The 22,386-nt window shown below is 44.6% G+C and overlaps 1 protein-coding gene and 3 non-coding genes across 4 annotated transcripts in view; all 4 read right to left on the reverse strand.

Moving 5' to 3' along the window:
- The window catches only part of RPS17 (ribosomal protein S17), a 95,501-nt gene that overhangs the window by 52,519 nt on the left and 20,596 nt on the right, over positions 1-22,386 (reverse strand). The window lies entirely within an intron of this gene.
- On the reverse strand, positions 12,286-12,416 carry LOC122807344. Its single transcript, XR_006365651.1, has one exon. It is a non-coding gene; the product is annotated as a small nucleolar RNA SNORA71 (small nucleolar RNA).
- Positions 18,797-18,927, reverse strand: LOC122807341. Its single transcript, XR_006365648.1, has one exon. It is a non-coding gene; the product is annotated as a small nucleolar RNA SNORA71 (small nucleolar RNA).
- LOC122807343 lies at positions 19,665-19,795 on the reverse strand. Its single transcript, XR_006365650.1, has one exon. It is a non-coding gene; the product is annotated as a small nucleolar RNA SNORA71 (small nucleolar RNA).

Raw genomic sequence — 22,386 nt, forward strand, 5'->3', positions numbered from 1 at the left:
ACTAGCACAAAACCGACAACTAGCAAAGTTGTGATCTGGGCCTAGGCAAGGAATACAGTAAGACTGAAAATCCTTATGAGGTATTTGCTTTCCACAAGAAATACAATTGTTAACTTTTTCTGACATCGGTCTGGAGCAAGAAAAAAAAGTTTCCCCAACGGGGTACTTAGCTTTAATGAAGACTTCAGATCTGAAATTCCGATTTGAAAATCTCAGGAGTATGCCGACCGGCACTTGCCAACTGCTTGTGCTTCAGGAACTGTGTGGCAAGAAAGACTGGGGAAAATGGCGTCGGCTGCTTCTTTTATACCCCTGGCGCACTGACGTCAGGGAAGAGGCGACAGCAACCAACGCCGGACCTAGACTTTGGAATCGGGCCGACTACGGGTAGTCTGCCAGCAGGATAACCCAATAGTAATGACTGCAACAGTGAAACACGATGAACATCTTCATGTTACTTAAGACATGAGGTGGAAAGTTTTCAAAGCCCCCATGCTGAAGGACAACGCTGTCCAAGCTGCAAAAATCTTTTACTAATGCATTCTACGGGCACCTACAAGAATGCATGGATCATGCCACCCCAAGCAAAACCAAGACTCACTCCTCCAAGAAAAGGAAACCAGTCTGGTGGACTCCTGCCATAAACAAGCTATACAAAAGGAGGAGGAAACTAGTACAGAAAAGAGTAAAATCCCAAGAAGGGAAGACATCCCTGATCAGTATCCGCAAGAAACTACAACCCCTCAAAATCATCCAAGGCGAGCTTGAAAGAAAAATTGCCAAGGACTCCAAAGATAACCACAAGGCATTCTTTAGCTATGTCAAGAATCTAAGTGGCAATGCTCAGATCTGCTCGGAGTTGGTGCAGAATGGCACAAAATACACTGAACCGACAGATATCGCCAACATCCTGGCAGACAGGTTCAGCGCAAACTTCACCCCCCTCTCACCCCCAAGAGGGCCCATAACCATACCAGGAGAATGTAGAGTCCCTGAAATCACAAACACTCAGGTTAAAACAGCACTCTCCATAGCCAAACACACAGCATCAATGGGACCGGAACTGTGTCCCAGCCTGTGGCCTACACGAGCTCAAAGACAAACTAACCCCTCACCTAAACACACTGTTCAAACTCAGCCTCTCCACAGGCTACATACCCATAGAGTGGCACACAGCAGCGGTTATTCCGCTCCACAAAAAAGGTGGAGCCACAACACACCCTGGGAAGTATAGTCCTATATCTGACTAGCTTTGTCTGCAAGGCTATGGAGCGCATAATCATGGAACTCATTAACAGAGACATTGGGAACACTGGACCCTACCCAGTTCGGCTTTAAGGGCAGATCATGCCTCCTAAACCTGGTGGACTTCTTTGAGACAGTTGCCAAGGCTATATAGGAGTGCACCACAGCCTACCTAGACCTCGCAAAGGCCTTAGACTCCATTCCCCTCCATTCCCCATTCAGGTATTATAGACAAGCTCACCAGCCTGAACATAAATCCCTACATCACAAGATGGGTTGCCAACTGGCTCATGGACAAAACCCACATGGTGAGAGTGGCGGGAGCTAGGTCCAACTCTGTTACAAGTGGAGTTCCCCAGGACTCAGTCCCAGGACCCCCTCCTGTTCGGCATATACTTACCAGAGGTACAGGCAAGCACAGGAGGACTATGGCTGACCAAGTTCGCAGATGACTGCAAACTAGGGGCTATAATTGACTCTCCGGCTGACAGACAACCTCCAAAAGGGTCTCACTGAGACTGATACCTGGTGTCAAAATCATGGCCTCAAGCTAAATGCCAAAAAATGCAGTCATCCCCTTTGGAAAAAAACAAGTACCCACAAACTACCACATGGGTGGTAGTCCCCTAAATACAGAAGATGTAATAAGGGATCTGGGGACCCAAGTAGATAGCAATCTCTCCTTTGATAACCACATTGCCAAAGTGGTTAGAAAATCCTTCTACGTGGCCCACCTAATCACAAAAGGGTTCGCATCCAGATAGAGAGGTCATTGTACCCCTCTACTCACTCATCAGACCCATCACAGAGTACAACACCCCTCTACTCACTCATCACAGCCAGAGTACAACGCCCCATTTGGGATGTACCTTACAAGACACCTGCAACAGCTGGAAAGACCACAGAAGTACCTCATCAAGAGCATCACTGTCCTCAGACAGATGCCCTATGCAGCTCAACTGAAGAAGTTACAGCTGTACTTGGTTGCATACCGCCTACTCAGAGGTGATCTCTGCCCGACATATAAGGCCATGTCCAACCCAGAACTGACGGACATGCTCCACCTAAAGAAAATCTTATCCCCGGAGCCACACGCTCTAGGGATCTAAACCTCACCACAACAATAAATAGAATGTGCTGGAGGGATAGATTCCTGTCCCAGAGACTTCCCATGCTTTGGAACAAGATCCCAATCTACATCAGGCAGAGCTCCTCTCCAACAGTCTTCAAACGAAATCTTGACGAGTGGATAGGAAACTAAGTTTACCTCGGGGATCACTTCAGTGGCTCTGCTGGACAGAGGCACAGGGAACTAACTTAAGGGTGGCGGCAAAAGCAAACACATTCTGGCTAGGCTTATAAATTGCCTTCGGGCTGTTAGCCTAGTACCTACCTATGAACCTAAATCTATCTTCCACTCAGACTCATTATAGGAGTAAAACACCTTTTGGTATGTACCTCAAGACATCTACAACTGGAAAGTTCACAGAAATACCCAACAAAGAGGATTACAGGCCTCAAACAGATGCCCTACGCAGACCGTCTCAAAAAACTTTACTCCGTCGCATATCGCCTACTCAGAGGCGATCTCTGCCTAACATACAAAGCTATGTCAAACCCAGAGCTGGAAATGCAGGAAATAGCTGCAAAGGACTAGTCTTTTGCAGCTATTTCTTGCATTTCCTGGTTGGTGATTTACTTCTTGGTGTGTCTCGTTTTTGTTCAAACCCAGAGCTGTTGGACATGCTCCACTTAAAGAAATCCCAATCCCTCCAAGCTACACGCTCTAGGGACCTAAACCTAGTCACCACAATAAAACAGAACATGCTGGAGGGATAGATTCCTGTCCCAGAGACTTCCAATACTCTGGAGCAAACTACCTATCTATATCAAAGCTCCTCATTAGCACTTTTCAATAAAAATCCTGAAGATTGGATGGGAAATATGAAATTCACCCCAGGGATCACCTCTATGGCTCTGCTCGACAGGGGCACAGGAAAATAATTTTCTTGGGTGGCGAAAGACAGGGTACCTTTTTGGCCAGGCTTGTACAGGCCCTAGGGCCAATAGCCTAGTACCTACCTATGAAACTATGAACCAGGGGCAAAACTAGATTCCGAAAAGGCATCAACAATGTCCAGTACAGGAGGAATAGCTAAAGGCATAGGCATATGCTGAGGTAGGAGAAGGAAATCCCCAAGCCTATTTTTTGAATCAGAAAATTTCCCAGTGGAAATGCTGCCATAGAGTATGTAAGGTTTCCCAAAAAGAAAAATCCACAGGAGGGGAAGCAGAGGGAATGGAGTCCTCTGCATCAGAATCTTCATAAGTAGATAAGAGCAAATCCAGATCAGAAGAATCAGAAAAAACAGAATCCTGATCAGAAGATTCATAATCAACTTCAGTCCTAGGCCTCTTAGAAAGGGGGGGGGGGCGGTTAGGCATAGAGGCCTGAGCATGTGACCTGGGTGTCAGCTTATTAGGCATGGATCGAGATTTAGACCCAAGTAAAGGAGGCGTAGGTTTAATATGAAAGTCTGTAGGCCTGAATACACCCTCAGAAGCCGGTGCCTGCACAGCGGCTCCAGACCCATCCAAGAAGAGACACCCGTGGATTCCATAGTTGAAGTATCTCGTGGCATACCGGACTCTGAATGGGTCTCGTTAGAGGCCTGCGAATCAGAAGTAGCAGGCATTAGGGGCTGCGAAAGCGCCCGAGTACCAGCAACTGGCGACTGGCTTAGAAGCGTCGTCAGTTTTGGACCTCAGCGGCCTCTTTATCTTTGCGTTTTTTCAGAATCCCGGTAGTCTGATGGCTAACAGACGACATTTCTGGATAATTAAACGGAGAACTACTGATAGCGTGCCTATTAAATAAAGCACAAAACCGACAGCAAGGTACGTTGTGGTCAGGGCCTAGGCAAGGAATGCAGTACGAATTAAAATCTTTGAGGTATTTGCTTTCCACAAGTAATGCAATTACTAACTTTTACTGACATTGGTAAGAAGCAAGAAAAAGTTTCCCCAACGGGGTACTTAGCTTTAGTTGAAGACTTCGGCTCTGAAACTCAAAAATTAAAATTTCAGGAGTCGGCCGACTGGCACTTGCTTCTGCTTCGGGCACTGCATGGCAAGAAAGACTGATGTAATGGCGTCGGCTGCATGTTTTATACCCCTGACGACCTGAAGGAAGAACAGCAACCGAAGCAGGACCCAAGACTTTGTTAATCAGGCCTGACTGAGGGCTACCTGCAAGTAGATAACCCAAAAAACACGAACATCGGTAGGTTTTGTAAAACCCAATTGGAAATAGTGGCACACCTCATTGCTGGTTGACACATACTAATGGCAGGAGGACTGTATACTGAAAGGCATAACGTGGCGAGACTGTTACACCGGGGATTGTGCAAACATTCCGGCAATGAAGTGGCCAAAAACATTGGAAACATGAGCCACAAAGCATCATAGAAAATGAAGTTTACATCACTTGGGATCATCCATTACCAAACAGTTCAAAAGACAGATGCTAGAAAACTAAATATAGCGGCCCAAGAAAAAAAGATGACAAGAGCAGCATTGATTATTGAAACTGCTAAACCCAGTGACTACAGTGTCATGCAAAGACACAAAAAGTCATAAAATATCAGGATCTGCAGGCAGAAAGAGCAATGTGGAAGAAAGATACCCAAAACAGTTCCAATAGTAGTGGGAGCAATGAGTCTTATTCAGTCGTATTTACATAATTTCCAATACATGTAAGCCGCGGTGGTACAGCAGTTGCATTGTTGCCTCACAGTAAGAGGTTCTCCCATTCGATTCTCAGCTAGTGTGTGGGGAGTGCCTTCTGTGTGGAGTCTGCATGTCATCCCAGTGGTAGAGTGGCCTCTGAAAGACACGTGCCAATGGTCGTGCCTTCGCTGAAGGTTGGGCATCGGGCTAGCAACTCTGCACCATAAAAAAAAATCTGCCAATCATTAGCAGACCGGAGTTCTGCTGTGGCAACCCCTAACCAGGAAAAGCCGAAAAGACAAACAACCAATACATGCAACTCCATATGAACTGCAGTAGTCATTAATGGGCACATTGCGGGTGCTGCAAAGAGCACTTCTGGCTGATAAAGACTGAAAATATTAATTTCATGAACTTTAATCATACTAGGAATGGGGGTCTACTCCCATCATGGCATTAGAAACCCAGAAGACTGAGAAAATTAAAAAAAAACACGCAATGAAGAATTGTAAGAGATGAGACACCTGCAATTTTGCCAGCTTTTAAATGGCATCGCCCACAAGTCAGAAAAGACAGGCTCAACTGAACTTGGTGCTAGTTAGAATTCCTACACAGACTGTGATAAGTGGGGGTAGTTTCACTTCACTGATATTCGGTTTCTGCCTTATACAAGTGATACATTTTGGATTATTTTCTGCTTAAACTGTGAGCTTTGGCCGGCTAAGACCTACCTGCAATCAACTGGACGTTAAAGTAAATCTTTATCTGCACTTTTTTCAAATACAGCATTTAAAGTGATTTATCTGTGTTGCATTGAATACTATCTAGCTGGAAGTTGTGGCTCTTTCCAGTTAGTTCCCCATCCACCCTCCCTGCTTTTGTTTTGGTGTTAATCTTGGTGGCTTTGAAACTGCCCACCTCTCTTGTAAATTTGCATTTGAATACTTCTCCTGGGCCCATCTCATTTGCTCACTTAAAACAAAAAAAAAAATTTGCACTTTATTCGTCTTTTACAGTATTTGAGTTTCTTCCTACTTTATTTTGCATCTTAAAGGTACTCAATTGTATTTATCACGGCTTGGTGCAACTATCATTCTAAGCCTTTTGGTTTAAGCACTTGGGCTTCAGACCAGTTTTACATTACGGTTTGTGGTCTGCACTGTTGTGGCAGGACAGGTAGCTTACATCCTTCTAAGTTGGGAACTGCTGATAGGCTCAGTGTCCGTTATTATAAAATTGTATTAGTTCTGATTTAAGTACTTGGGCTTCAGGCCAGTCATTTTACATTGAGGTTTGTGGTCTGCACTCTTGTGGGAGGAGAGGCTGGACTCTACCCTTCTGAGCTGATCATTTCTGGTTAGAGGCTTATAGTGCCTGCATATTTGAACTGTTTCTTGCTGAAATTGGTGTGCCTTGTTTGCCGTCGCATAAACTAGATTCTAGCTTTGTTTGTATAACTTGAGCACTAATCCAAGCCTTTTTTGGAGAAGGTTCCCCTGCACCCCAGTAGCAGGAGTGTGCAGTTAGAACTTGTCTGATTGAAGACTACAGGAACAGGGCTCAGTTTTGAGATTTTTTTGCTGGTTAATTGGGTGGTTGTTTGCCTTTTGGCTTTTCCCGTTTAGGGGTCGCCACAGCAGAACTCCGGTCTGCTAATGACTGGCAGTTGGTTTTTATGGTGACTAGTTGCCAGCCCGACGCCAAACCTTCAACGAAGGCACACCCAACCAACGCATGTCTTTCGAACGCCCACTCGACCGCGGCAGGAAGGACATGCAGATTCCACACACAAGGCACTCCCAAACCCAAGCATCGAACCTCTTACTGTGAGGCAACAACGATACCGCTGCACCACCGCGGAAGTAGGTTTGCTGGTTAATTGGGTAATTTGTTTAAAAGCCTTTTGATTGCTTGTAGTCATCTAAAGCTGTTTAAAGTGTATTTTACTGTTTGTAGTCGTGTAAAGCTGTTTTTAAGTGTATTTTTATTTTACTGTTTTTGCCTTATCTTTGATTTTTTCTCCTCATCTCCCACCTTTATATGCTAGTATAGTCCAGTTTTCAGGCTACTGCTGAATTCAGGGCTGTGTTACAAGTTTGAGTTGCCCATGCCTTACTTTGATAGAAGGTTTGTGTGTTCACCTGTGAGAGGGAGAGCTTTGAGCAGCCATCTATCCCTGGAGGAGTGGTTCCAGCCCAGAAGTTAGTAGTTTACAGGCCAATTTGGCCTAATTTCTCATTTCCCTGCTGTAAAAAACACGTTTGTACGGTTTTGCACGTCTGGGCAGCGCCAGTTAGCTAGGGCTAAATTATTCCCGGCTCCACCAAGTCTCCTTCAGTTTTTCCCTTGAAAGTAGTCTCTCAACCCAAGCACTTAAAAAGCATCCTACAGTCCAGCACTTACTCAGACCCAATAGCAAGCACTAATATACCCAGACACTCGATTGCCCAGCAGGGCAAGGCTCTTATTCACCCCTCACCAACCAAACGACTAGGCAGCTCACCCTACTATTCAGGCATGACCAAAGGACAATTTCAGGTATGCTCTCCAGTCCAGCTGGTGAACCTGGGCATCCTGAGGCAATGTTACAACTGCCTCATGTACACAGACAATCCTCTCTTCCTACCTCAAAACATTAACATATGCGAGAGATGCAAGTATATAGCTAAATTGGAGGCTAAGCTCTCTCCACCAAAGACTGGAACAGGCAGTCATGAGGAGAAGGTTAACACACACTACACCTCCAGCCTCACACAGACGTATTAAACCAGCACTGGCAAAAAATACAAATACACAAAATCATACTCTGAGGCTCTAAATAAAAACTTGCAAAAGCATTACAGACCTCCAAAGCAGACACAAAATAACCTGCACCTCCAGTCACAAACCAGACACACAAAACAGAAAATCACTGTGCCACACAATCACAGCCCTTAAGACGAAATAACATACCTAACACACTAGTAATAGGCGACTCTATAGTCAGGCACACTGACGTCCCACTCACTAGGCTGGACAAGGTTACTGTTAGCCGTCTGTCAGGAGCCAGAATACACCACATAACACAAGCACTCAGGTAACTCCAGAACAAGTACAAATATGACTGTCATTGTTCATGTTGGTGTGAATGACCTGTGATGTACCTCCCTGGACTACATGGAGAGACATGGAAGAGCTCTCTGATCATGTAGCCTAGGCGGGTATGACCTTGACCTTGAGTAGCATCCTGCCCTCAACCAAGAAGGATACCGCAGTATAAAGAAAAAATGATCAATTTCAACAATTGGCTAAGCTTCTGGTGTCCTTCAAAGGGGATCCATTGTCTGTCAGCCTGGGACGACATGCTAGACAAGCCTCGTTGCTTCGCAAGAGAGACTGCTTGCACCTGTCACCACCCCTAGGCTTTCAAATACTGGCCAAGGCTCTTGCTGCCCCCATAGTGCCTTTTTGAGGCAAGGCTCAAAAGTCAAACCCACCACCGTAAACAGCACAATAAAAAAAGGAGGGGTATGCTACTCAACGCCAGGAGTTTAAATCTCAAAATGCACAAGCTCGAAGCACTCCTCAGTATGGAGAACATTGACATGTGTGCAGCAACGGAAACCTGGTTCAAGGCTCCACAGAGCACCCCAGCACTACCGGGCTACAACTCATACCAAAAATTTCGGCCACAGAACACGGACCGAAACACAAAAGGAGGGGTGTATCCATATTCAAGGATACCTACACCTCCAGGTTAGTGGCGCAGCAAGAAACCTCAGAGATCATCCATGTGCAACTAACAAACATCGGGCGAATCTGCAATGCAAATTGTGGCCTGCTCCAGATCAACCTCCATGACCCAAGGATCACCATTCCGCCTTTCTGGAGACACTGGAAAGCATGAAGGTCCTACCGAACACCCTGATAATGGGTGATTTCAATTACCCTACCGTTAACTGGGAAAACTACTCTAGTACAAACTCCCAGGTACAGCGCATCCTAGAATTTATCAACTCAAATGCCCTGGATCAGCTGGTAAACGCCCCTACCAGAGGTGACTCGACCTGGTCATCACCAACATAGGCGAAAGGCGTTCCGCACCGGAGTTCAACCCATCACTGGTTAGATCAGACCATAAACTAATCACTCTGGATGTCCACACCACACCCCCAACCATGGACACCACAGTGAAAAACTTTTCTATAGCAAACTTCACCTTACTTAAGGCAGAGGTGGTACGTTTCACAGCCCCCACACTAAACGATAAGTGTCCAATATGCAGGAAACTTTACAAATGCACTCTGAGCACCTACAAGGATGCATGGACCATACCATCCCTAGCAAAACCAAGGCTCACTCCTCTAAGAGAAGGAAACCAATCTGGTGGACCCCTGCCCATAAACAGGCTATACAATAGGAGGAGGAAACTAGTTCAGAAAAAAGCAAATCCCAAGAAGGAAAGACATCCCTGATCAGTATCAGTAAGAAACTAAGGTCCCTCAAAATCATCCAAGGCTAGCTTCGAAAGAAAAATAGCCAAGGATTCGAAAGATAACCACAAAGATTCTTGACATAGCTAAAGAAGGCTAAACTGGCAACTCGCAGATATGTTCTGAGTTAGTGCAAAATAGCACAAAATATACTGAACCTACTGATATTGCCAACATCCTGGCAGATAGATTCAGTGAAAACTTTACCCCCCTCTCACCCCCAAAAGGACCCACAACAATACTGGAAGAGAGTAGTGTCCCGGAAATCAGACGCACAGGTGAAAACGGCCCTTTCAAAAGCCAAATGCACAGCGTCAATGGGGCCAGATGGTGTCCCAGGCTGAGTCTTGCATGAACTACAGAACTAACCCCCCACCTAAACACACTGTTCAACCTCAGCCTCTCCACAGGCTACGTGCCCATAGAATGGTGCACAGGAATGTTTATTTCACTCCACAAAGGAGGGACCCAACTGACCTGGTAACCATCACCCCATAAGTCTGACTAGCCTGGTCTGCAAGGCTATGGAGTAAATCATCATGATGGAACTCCTTAAAGACATCGGGAACCTCCAAACACTTGACCCGACCCAGTTCGGCTTTAAGGGCAGATCATGCCTACTAAGCCTGGTCGACTTCGAGACAGTCACCAAGGCCATAGATGAGGGTAAGGTGGTTCACAGCCTACCTTGACCAAGGCTTTTGACACCATTCCCCACTCGGTAATTACAGAAAAACTCACCAACCTGAACATAAACCCCTATGCCATGAGATGGGTTGCCAACTGGCTTACAGACATAACTCACACAGTAAGAATAGCAGGTTCCAGGTCCGACTCTAAACCAGTCACAAGTTGTGTACAACAAGGCTCAGTCCTGGGACCCCTACTGTTTGGCATATACTTCTCAGAAGTACAGGCAAACAGGAGGACTATGGCTAACTAAGTTCGCCAATGACTGCAAACTGGGAGCCACAACCGACTCTCTGGCTGACACGGACATTCTCCAAAAGGAGCTTACTGAGACTGACACCAAGTGTCAAAGTCATGGGCTCGAACTAAACGCCAAAAAATGCCTAGTCATCCCATTTGGGAAAAACAAAACACCCATGAATTACCACATAGATGGCAGCCCCCTTAACATAGAAGAGATAATAAGAGATCTGGGGACCCAGGTAGATACTCAAAGGAGATATTACTGTCATATTTCCAAAGTAGTTAGATGGGCTACATAGAAGAATTTCCCAATTACTAAAGGGTTCGCATCTAGAAATAAAGAGGTTAGTGTGCCCCTCTTCTAGTCACTCTTCAGACCCATCACAGAGTACAATGCCCCATTTGGGATGCATCTCTCAAGACACTTCCAAAAGTACCTCACCAAGAGGATTACTGGCCTCAAAACATGTCTTACGCAGCCCAACTGGAAAAACTCCGGCTGTACTCCATGGCATATCGCGTACTCAGAGGGGATCTCTACCCGACTTACAAAGCCATGTCCAACTCGGAATTGATGGACATGCTCCACCTAAAGAAACTGCGAGCCACTCGCACTAGTGAGCTAAACCTCGCCACAAAAACAAATAGAACACGCTGGAGGAACAGATTCCAGTCACAGAGACTCCCCATGCTTTGGAACAAAATTCCTAACTGCATCAGGCAGAGTCCCTCACTAACACTCTTAAAGAGAAACCTTGAGAAGTGGATGGGTAACAGAAAATACACCCCTGTGATCACTTCATTGGCTCTTCTTGACAGAGGCTCAGTTAACTAATCAATGGGGTGGCAAAAGCTGACACTCTGGCTAGGCTTATGAATGACCTCGGACAGATAGCCTAGTACCTATGAACTGCAAAAAGCAAAATTTCAGATCCCTTATCTTAACCCATGTTGTGAAGTCTTTCGGAAACTGAGGGATCACAAGGCTAATTCAGGGGTGTCCAATACATGGCCCAATGGCCAGAATCTGGCCTACCAACTCATTTTATCCGTCCCTCAATATGTCCTATAACACTTTTGAATGGACAAATGTATTTTATACATGTTAATGTGCCCACTCCACACCTTGCCAAGTATGGCAAGTGTCCCCTGATCCAAAACGGTTGGAGACCCCTGGTCCAACTCTAGAAGATTTTACGACATGCATGCATGCAAAAGTAAACCAGGTACAAATGAAATACTCGTGAAAGAATGAATTAAAATAAATCAAACATGACTAAACATTAAACGGTTGTATTTTAACTAATACCTGCTTAACCAATTCAAGGTTGCAGAAGACATGAAGCCTGAGACAACTCAAGACAGGCACAAGGCAGAAAAAGCAATTCTGAACATGGCAAGAGGTCACTGCAGAATGCTTCTCAAGATTGCATGTCATGATTATGGGCAATCTGAAAGACAACCTGTGCTTTGACATGTGGAAGGAAACAAGTAAACTGCACATGTACACCAAGAAAAAGTGGGTTCATATTATATGACTAAACACTAGAAATAGTGAACGATTCATTATCGAACCCAAATGCAAACCACAAAATTCTGAAGGCACGGATAAGAAAATTTTTCCCAGGGAAAAATGTACAGGTAAAGTGGGGGGCTTCACCCCCCCCCCCCCACACACCTTAAATATACCAACTCAGATCGCACCACAGTGAAGAAAACAGTCCAGAGAACGGCCCAGCAAATTTTTTTCCTGAGGAAAAAATTAGCCAATCCGTTCCTTATATATTATGGGGCTTCATGCATTTGGGTTCGACAAACGAGCTTTCGCTATTTCTAGCTTTTGCTCATGTAGTAGGAACCAGAAAAAGCATAACCATCAAATATGAAAAATAGCAGCACATTAAACTGTCTGACCGCTACAGGGTTTGATAAGCATAGGAAACACTTTTCAAACACGGGAAATGCGTTCAGGTTACTTTTCCTGCAGTATCAATGATCAGGTAACGGAACACACCATAATCACTTTCGAGTGCAGGGCTGCTCCTACAATTCCAAATAAGAAACAAGTAACACTGAAATTAAAGTACAATTGTGTACACTTACCATAAATGTAGATGTTAGAGTGTACACTGTTGCAGTCCTAACAAATGGGTTATCCGGCTCCTGGTAGCCCTCCGGCCAGAATACCAAAGGTAAGTAAAAATGACGGTTGAAAAGGACGTCAGGGCGTTAAATACAAAAGAAGGCAGCAGACGTGTCACTTCCTCAGTCTTTCTTGCCACAAGTCAGAAACCCCCAGAAAAAAGGCTAAGCCAAATGCCAATTTGGAAAATATCCAATTCAGCCTGTACCTCAGGAAAAAATAGGAGGGGACCAAAATGGGGAGGGAAATCAGGACTGCAACAGTGAATACACTCCAACATCTACATTTATGGTAAGTGTATACAACTGTACTATGTTCTTCGTGTTTCACTGTTGCAGTCCTAACAAATGTGTTGATTAGGAAAGCCCAGTAAAAGGGGAGGAGGAACCAACAGAATCAAGGGTTGGAGATAATGCCCTGCAGCACACCCCTGCCCTGGCTCTGGAAAACAGAGGCAAATTATACTGTTTTGTGAAAGTGTGAACAGAAGACCAAGTGGCAGCCTCCAAAATATCTTTAGTAGGGACACCCCTTAAAAAGGCTGCAGAAGTGGAAGCTGCTCTAGTTGAGTGGGTCCTAACCCCTTGAAGAGGAACCTTGCCATGAAAAGTTGATGCAATGATTTGCTTAGGAAATAGCCTTGCCCTGCACTCCAGGGGCAAAACTGACCAATAACTGAGCTGATTTCCGAAGGTCTTTAGTCCTGTCCAGGTAAAACTGTAGCCGTCTGTGCACATCAAGAGAATGCAGGATCCTTTCACCTTTACTTTGAGGATTAGGAAAGAAGGTAGGAAGGTGTATGGACTTAAAGAGTCAAGCTAGAAACCACTTTAGGCATAAAGGAGGGGTTGGTTCTCAAAAAGACACTGTTTGGATGGAAAATAATAAAAGGCTCCACAGCCGTCAAAGCCTGCAGCTCCCAAACCCTCCTTGCTCAAGTTACAGCCAAGAGGAAAGCAGTCTTCCAAAAGAGAAACTTTAATTCTGCAGAGGCAGCTGGCTCAAAAGGAGGAAGAGAGTTTCTCTAGAACAAAATTAAGACCCCATGCTAGAGTAGGTGCCCTTCTGGGAGGTTTTAAGTTACAAGCACCTCTGAGAAACATTTTCATCAAGGGATGAGAGAAAATGGCTGTTAAAGAGAACAATGAGCAGAAATGGCTGAAGCATGGAGCTCGACAGAAGAAAAGGAAAGACCACCCTAAAGCAATTCAGCCAGGTATTCCAAGATCAGAGGAAGGGTAGGCTGAGAGGAAGAATCCCTCCTAGCCTGCATCCAATGAGAAAACCTTTCCCATTTGCCAGCATAGAACTTCCTAGTGCTGGGCCTCCTGGCCTCCCTCAGCACATCAACCACCTGCTGGGAAAGGGAAAAAGATAAGGAGTCAAACTATGAGCCATGCTGCCAAGTGAAAGGATTGAAGATGATGATACAGAATAATTCCCCCTTCCTGAACCAAAAGATTTGGCTTCAGAGGAAGATGCCAAGGAGAGAATTGGTAGAGACTGCGAAGCAGCAGATACCAATGCTGTCTGGGCCAGTCCGGAGCTAAGAGAATAGTCCTTGGTCATTCGTCCCTGATCTTCAACAACACTCTGGGTAGAAGAGGAAGAGGGAAGGAGTAAACTGATAGTAACGTCCAAGGGAAGGACAGAGCATCCACACTCCAAGTCCTGCTGTGATGCTGTCGGGTGCACAAAAAAAAAAAAAAAAAAAAAAAAGGGGGGGGGGGGCAGAAGGTGACTGTCTGGGGAGGAGAAAAACATCCACCTGAGGTGTGCCCAAACATTGAATGATGCGGTAGGAAGCAGTCCTGTTCAGCTGCCACTCGTGAGGATCCAGGGTTCGCCTGCTCAACTGGTATGCCAAAGCATTGAGCTTTCCTGGAAGGAACTGAGCTAGGAGATGCAGGTCCAGGGATGCTGCCATGGACCAGAGATTCATGCTTTGTCTGCACAGGGGGTACCTCCCTGCTTGTTGATGTACCACATGACATTGGTAGAGTCTGTTCTGACAAGTAAGGTCCCTGGAGAAAGGTGCCTGAAGGCTAGTAAGGCTTGAACTGCAATCAACTCATGTGCAGGTGCATCTGCTGGGCGTCCCACTGTCCCTGTATGCATCTGGCATTCAGTTGTGCTCCCCAGGAATAGTCCTATGCTTCTGTAGACAGAACTTGATTGTCAGGAGGTGTCCGAAAGGGCATGCCCTTGTTTTTGTAGACAGGCTGTTGCCCACCATAGAAACTCCATCTGCAGAGATGGAAGCAGAGGGATCATATACAGGTAGTGTGTGTGTGATGCCATGAATCCCAGAGCTTGCAGGAATTTCCTTGCAGGGAGCTGGGACAGGCTTGCTAAGTCCTTGGAAGTAAACTGAAAGTTGTCTGCTTCCCCTGGGTGAGATATATATGGGCGGCTGTGTTCAGACTCGCTCCCAGGAATGTTATCTCCTTGGATGGTACCATTATTGACTTTTCCTCATTGAGAGTGTAACCCAGGGAAGAGAGAAGTCTCTTTACGAATTCCAGATCCTTTAATAGCTGCTCCCGAGAGCTTGCTTGAAATCAGACAGTAATCCAAGTATGGGTAAATCTGAATTTTCTTCTGCCTGCAAAAAGCAATGACTGGGGCGAGGCACTTCATGAAGACTCTGGGAGCAGCAGCAGTAGATAAGTCAAAGGGCAGCTCAGACAGTTGATGAGGTTGCTTGCCCACACTGAAACGAAGATACTGCCTGCAACTTTCCCCAATAGGGATGTGCAGATAAGCCTCTGAGATCCAAGGTTACCAGCCAGGAATTTTTTTCTAGCATTGGTAGCAACTGATGTAGAGTGAGCATTTTGAACTTTGGAATCACTAGAAAGAGAGAGTTCAGAATGGAAAGATCTAGGATAAGACGCCAGGTGTCTTTTTTGAAACGAGAAAAAGCCTGGAATAAAAGCCCTGACCTACCTGCTGAACAGGAACGGATTCTATTGCTCCCAGATAAAAGACAAAACTTGTTTTTCTACTTCTGCCTTTTGGTTTGGAGGAACGTCTGGGAATCCCTTGGGAGCTGGAAAGGTGCAGAAATAAAGATCAGTGTCCCTGGGGCACAAGTTGAGCACCCATTTGTTGTTTGTGATAGAGGCCCAGACATCTGAAAAAAGGGCCAAACTTCCCCCTAAAGGACTCTCCAGGCAAGCAAGAATAGGCAGAAGTTGTAAAAGGTCATTGAGTGCGCTTTGACTGAGATGCAGGCTTGAAGTGGAAGCCTGCCACCACCTACACCTTTGAGGAGTAGCTGTCTGTCCCTCTAGAAGATTTGTAACCCCTAGTCCTGGAGCGTTTCTGTCTGCTGGTATCAGGAAAGGTCCAATGCTTGGAAGGGTAATGCCTGCTAAAACGAGGGGGTTGAACTTGCAGAAAATATTTAACAGTTTGCATGGACTTGGCCTTATCCTCCATCTTAAGTACTTCCTCGGCTTTGCTGCCAAAAAGATTGTCTTTATGCAAAGGTACCTCTAAAAAGCTTAGCCATGACAGGTTCTGGAAGAGGCTGTTCTCTGAGCCAAGCGTGCCTTCTAATAACAGATCCAGTAGCCGTAGCCCTACTGGAGGCCTCACGGATGTCAAAACCACAATGCAAAGAATGATTACTGACCAGAGTGGCTGAATTCAACAAATCCTGCAGGTCTTACTTTCTGCCAAGAGAGGTACATTTGCAATCCTAGACTTAATAGCCTCCAAGGTGTGCTGTTGGTACTTCAGCATATGAAAAAAAGACAACTGGTAGCCCTAATAGCTAGGGTGACAGAGGTATAAACTTTCTTGCCCCACCTATCTAGGTTCCTAGATTCTCTGATGGAACAGGATTCTTGGTAAGTGGCCTTAACCCCTTTAGGGCCATGAGAAATAACCACTGGATCCACCAACAGGTTCCTGAAAATAAATAAATGATAATCAGGGACTCTGCAGTACCAGTCAGGTTTCCTGAGAGCAGGGGGAACCTGAATTTGGAGACAAGGAATTTTCCAGAAAAAAAAAGCATCATCCACAACTTCTAACACAGGGGGAAAAGCAAGAGGCTTATGCAGAGGTAAATCAAGAAAAACTCTAATCCGTTTTAGATTGGGGATAATCCTGGCTAATCCTGGCTTTCCCATTTAAAATGTCCCCCGAGAGTATTTTACAGCATCACCAAAAGAGAAATCCTCTGGAGGAGAAGCCAAAGGAATGGACTCCTCTGCATCTGAATCCTCAAAGGGAGAAAAAGCCTGAGAAAATTTCTCTTCATCAGCAGAAATGCTGGAATAAACACATCCTGAACAGGACAAAGCCTCAGGAGAAACCTCCCTACTTCTTTTAGGAGGGTGAGGCTAAGAACCCCTGATAAGAGTTAACAAAATCATTAGCCAATTTAACCTCCTGGGACTGAGAACTAGAAGGAACTGGAGTCTGCCTTTTCACAGGCTTACAGAGGAAGGCTTACCTGCAAGCCTGAAGGGCTCGGGAGGCCTGGCAACTGCCAAAGCAGCAGCAGGAGTAGAAGGAAATTTGCTGTCAGATCGCAAAACGGAGGCTTTGGACCCCAGAATCAGCTTAGCAGTACTGTCTCCAGCAGAAGAGGTGACGGGTCAGAAGACAAACTGGAGGCCGAAGGCCTAAGGGACTGACTCAATCAAGGCCAGCAGTTGTACATCTGTGGACTGCAAAAGCATCTCAATGGCTCACACCTGACCGATTACCAACTTAGCCTCATCCGAGAACTTAGTTTTCTGAGACCTGTCATGGTTATTGTCCTTACGCTTTTTCAGAATATCTGAAGCCTGAAGACCGGCAGACGCCATACCCATAAACTTAATCCAAACTCCGAAATGCTTAGCCAAAATCTTAGCCAGACGACATAGTACGCAGATTAAATGAGGCACAAAGATTACAACTAGGAACGTCGTGACAAAGGCCTAAACAGATAATGCAATAAGAAAGAAAACTTCTATGGGGAATCTTCTTTCCACAGGTAAGGCAATTAACTTTTTCTGACATTCGTTAAGGCAAGAAGAGAGGATCCCCAACGGGGTACTTCGCTGTAGTAGACTATCTCTTTGCAGTCGGAATTCAAAGGTAAATTGCCGACAGGCACTCGTGCATGAAAAGCTTCTGCTTTGGGCTCCACAGCAAGCAAGACAAAGCGACGCCGGCTGCATCCTTTTGTATCTAACAACCTCACATCCTTTACAAACGATGGCAACCAACATAATTTTTACTTTCCTTTGGTATTCTGGCCAACTGAGGGCTACCAGGAGCCGGACAACCCATTTGTTAGGACTGCAACAGTGAAACACGAACATCTAGTGTTCTTTCACAAGGCTAGAGTTGCCAAGCCACATAACTAGCAATTTAACATGCGACAACTTGGTGACATATTTCCATTCATCCTCAGGCTTACCAGTTTAGCCTGGTTCAGGGTCATAGCTTACCACGACACTCCAGCACAAGGCAGCAACCATCAATCTTCAATTAGAAGTTGCAGCTTCCATAAAAATCACCCAATTGAAGACAACTTCCTATTGCAACCCCAGGACTTAAGTGCATGCCCTAGACCAGGGGTCTGCAACCTTCACCATCAAGAGCCATTTTAGGCCCCTCTCCCACCAAATAAAATTCATTGAGAGCCACAAAACCTGACCCCTAAAATGAAGATAACACAGCATACAAGATTTTATATATAGATATTATTCTAAATATAAAAGAACTACGTTTATAAGAGCAATATTTAAAGTCCATCCCTATTTTTGTTCCTTTATTCTCCTTTATTTGTGGTTGTGTCTAAATTTCTTGTGGCAAGACTGAGAGGTATAGAGACCCTTCAGGAGATCGCTCAATCGCGCTCAGTCTGTGTGGAATCCATGGCAACAGAAACAGTATTATTCTAGCAAGTTTATACATTCATAAAAGAGTAATATAAGTCCATTGCTTTATCACTCTCAAGAGTGTGTGTGTGCGCGCGCGCGGTGTTGTGCAGTAGAGTGGTCATTTTTCAAAACTACAGGGAGCCGACATGCGGCTCCAGGGCCGCAGGTTGCAGACCCCTGCCCTAGACAGACTGGGGGGGGGGGGGGTCGAAAATGCAAGAGCATTGCCATTTTCCTTTAAAGCCTGATCTCCCAATCAGGACTGCCAATTCACAAATGAGTACTTTTTTGGGATGTGTGTTGAAACTAGAGTACAAAATTCCCACACTGACCCAGAAACATGCCAAGTCTACAAGAAACATTTTTAAAGAATACAGCAAAAATGTCTGACTGCTACAGGGTTTGAAAAGCATAGAAACTCCTTTCAAACACGGGAAATGCATTCAGGTTACTTTTCCTGCAGTATCAATGATCAGGTAACAGAAAAATACCAAAATCACTTTCGAATGCAGGATTGCTCTTACAATTTCAAATGTGACCAAAACAAAATTTGGTTATTTTTACACATTCACAATGTTAACCAGTGTTCTTTTACAGGATTAGACACACCAAGCAACATGACTAGGAATTTAAGATCTAAACAACCGTTGCACATTTTCATTCTTTGAATACCTTTAGAGTCAGATGAGCCAAAGCATACCACAACACAGGCACAAGGCAGAGACCACCACAAACCTTTGATTACAAGCTACAGCTTCAACTTAAAACATCCCATTGAAGACCGATCCCTATTGCAACCACAACACTTATAAGCACAAGCACCCAACATAAAAGTACAAGCATGCAGGGGAACAGCACATATCTTGCATGGCTGTTCTGTTAAAATTTATTTATTTTAAAAGAGCAGGATGCCACCACATCTGGAGCTCCCCCCCAGCCTGGGACAGTCATACTGCTCAGAAGAGGGACTACTGTATGAAACAGTATTCCTTTGGTCATTCATTGTCTCGTTATTCCAGAACTCGCACTAACAAGTCTAGCACTATCAGTTATCACTGAAGACACGAGAATTTCAAAAAGGTACCGCTTCATTACAGGATGCCTGAAAACACAGCATGCAGGCAAAGGGCTAATCAGGAGGGACAATAATTCACCCAGTACTTCCTTGTGATGTGGATGGAAACCAGAGCATCCAGAGAAAACCCCACACAGCCCCAGACACGCTGACTCTACAAAGAATATATTAAAAACTGTCTGACTGCTACAGGGTTTGAAAAATATAGGAAACCATTTTCAAACACGGGAAATGCATTCAAGTTACTTTTCCTGCAGTATCAATGATCAGATAATGAAAAATACCATAATCACTTTCGAGTGCAGGGTTGCTCTTACAATTTCAGACAAGACAATGCCATGAGTAAAATACATTCAGAAATATTAGCCACGAGTAAAATACATTCAGAAATATTAGCCAGTGTTCTTGTGCAGGGTTAGAGTTGCCAAGCAACAACTGGGAATTTAACATCGGAACACAGCATAATGCAGTCTCTCATCTTCAGGAATGCCTCAGAGGGAAGCCAAAGTCTAAAACACTGAAATACAAAGCACACAACATAACCCAAGCCTTCTGAGTAACCCAATCTCAAACAGGCCACATTTTATTTTACAGATCAGCGCCCCCCCCCTTACTGCAGCTTCTAATAGCAAACATCTGGTAAACTCTGGATAAGGCACCAATTCACCCACAGTACATTAGTGAAGTGAGAGAGTACATTAGTGAAGTGAGTGAGGAGTGCGGAATTCAGAGAAACCACAAAAGAATCACATGAAAAATGTATAGCTACAGGATTCGTATTGCTACAAGATTCGAAAAGTACAGGAAATAACTTCTAAACACAAAAAAAGCACTCCTGTTACGTCACTTGCAGTATCAATGATCAAATGACACGTACCAAAATTCCTTTATTAGACTCTAGGGTTGCTGTTAGAACAACAAATACAACAAAAAACATTAACTACACTCAATAACCAGAAAGCTTCCAAGTGTTGGAAAATATGACTTTTGTGATACAGCAAAATAAACAAATCCTTCCCAAATTCACAGCAACAAAAATAAAAAAAAAACTTTTACAAAGGACAGTCTGTTGAAAATATTCAGTCTGACCACATCTCCTTTGTTTTATGTCATTAACAACTAAGCAATGTATGGGTTTTCCAAAAGTGACGCGAACCAGAGTTTACACAAGAAATTGTCATTAACTGTCAAAAGTGTCAAGTCAATTTTGTTTTACAAAACACAAAATTAAGCACTCACTCCACTAGGGAAGGATGCTCACTCAGGGCCAAGGAGACCACAAGCTCCAAGTGGCCACGTGGAGCTACCCCCTCTTCCAGTGGAAGCACAAGCCTTGAAATGAGAGTCAGCAGAGGTTAACTGCTCACGCCACTAGCAAAACATCCATTAAGACCAAATACTAATTTGGCAGCACAAATTAAAAGCCTGCAAACAAGTTGATAACTTATCACCACTCAAGGGCCTGGCACCAAAGGCCCGAGATAAGGAAACTGAGCATATGGCAACCCTGTAACACCTCACAATCCAATGCAACATTAGTATTGAACACACAAAGGCAAAAAGTATTTTTCTACATGTTTAACTAAACTGGTCTACAGACAACTTCCACCCATAAACCAAGAGTAAAGGCCCATTGCTAAACAAAACCCAGTAACAATGCTGTTTAAAATGAGAGAATTTGAAGCAAAATTCACACACTTACAATAACTTTATGAGACAGCGAAAATTCCAAACCTTGAAGCAAAATAATAATCAATCAGCCTGTGCTGGTGGAGGACAAAGCCCTGACCACAGTCCAGGTGACAAAATGTAAAAGCTCGGGCAACTGCCAGCACTGATTAGGGATTATGTGCATGTCCACCTTGGAAGGGGAAGAGCAGTCTACCCAACTCTTAATGCCACTCACAATAGGGTCTCAGCTAGAGTATAGAAGCCTATCATGATGCAGGGAGTTGTGAACAGGGAAATGTTAACATTGCCACCTAAGTTAGTAAATGTACCTAGTTAGCCAATACAGAGGAAACATGCATGCAAGGACAGTGTGGAGTGGCGTGGAGCATATTACCCTTCCAGTGATGTAAATGCCAACTACATCACCTAGGAAAGATTTAAGACTGTAAAAAAATAAGACGTTGCTGGGATGCCAATCACAGTATAAACCATATTTGCAAATGTCAGATGACAGCTCCCACCAACACACTCACCAGTATGTTAGATGGAGGATGAATTACTCACTGCACATAAAATTATTAAATTCAACTCCCAAGAAGCCAAAAACACCCTCATTAAATTAAAATTCCTCCAGATGCTGACCAAACCAACCAAAGCCAGATGGGAGATAAGCCAACCAGTCGAAAGATAATTAAAAACACAGCTTTCTGGTTAGGTTAGAAATGTCAGAAAATGCTCAGCACTGTACAGAGCTTATAGTAAAATAGTATTACTGACACACCCAATCTACTGGCTGACAAATTCAGCTCTGAATTCACCTCTTCCAATATTCTAAGGTCAGCCCTCTGTGTCTTACATGCCCCCCCCCCCCTTCAATCTCCCAAGTTCCCTGGGCAAAAGTCAAAAACACTACATCTAAGGGTCCTAAGTGACACTGCCTACTAACTAGCCAGATTTGTGACTTGTCAGTACTCCAAAGAACCTACTCAATATTGTAGTTAAAACAAGCTTTTGCCAGATGAATGGAGGACAGCAAAAGTCATTCCCCTGCACAAAAGACGAAGCTTCAGACGACATGGATAAGTATAAACCCACAAGTCTGACCACTCCCATCTGCAAGGCTAGAAGAAACAGAATTACTTGAACAAGAATAAGTAACCTACAGGCTAACGGCCCATTTTGGATTAGTCAATGGCAGAGCCTATCTACTTAACCCAGTTTTAATTT

This window comes from Protopterus annectens, chromosome 7.part0 (genome assembly GCF_019279795.1).
Source record: "Protopterus annectens isolate FY-2018-M chromosome 7.part0, PAN1.0, whole genome shotgun sequence".
In the NCBI taxonomy this organism is placed as follows: domain Eukaryota; kingdom Metazoa; phylum Chordata; order Ceratodontiformes; family Protopteridae; genus Protopterus; species Protopterus annectens.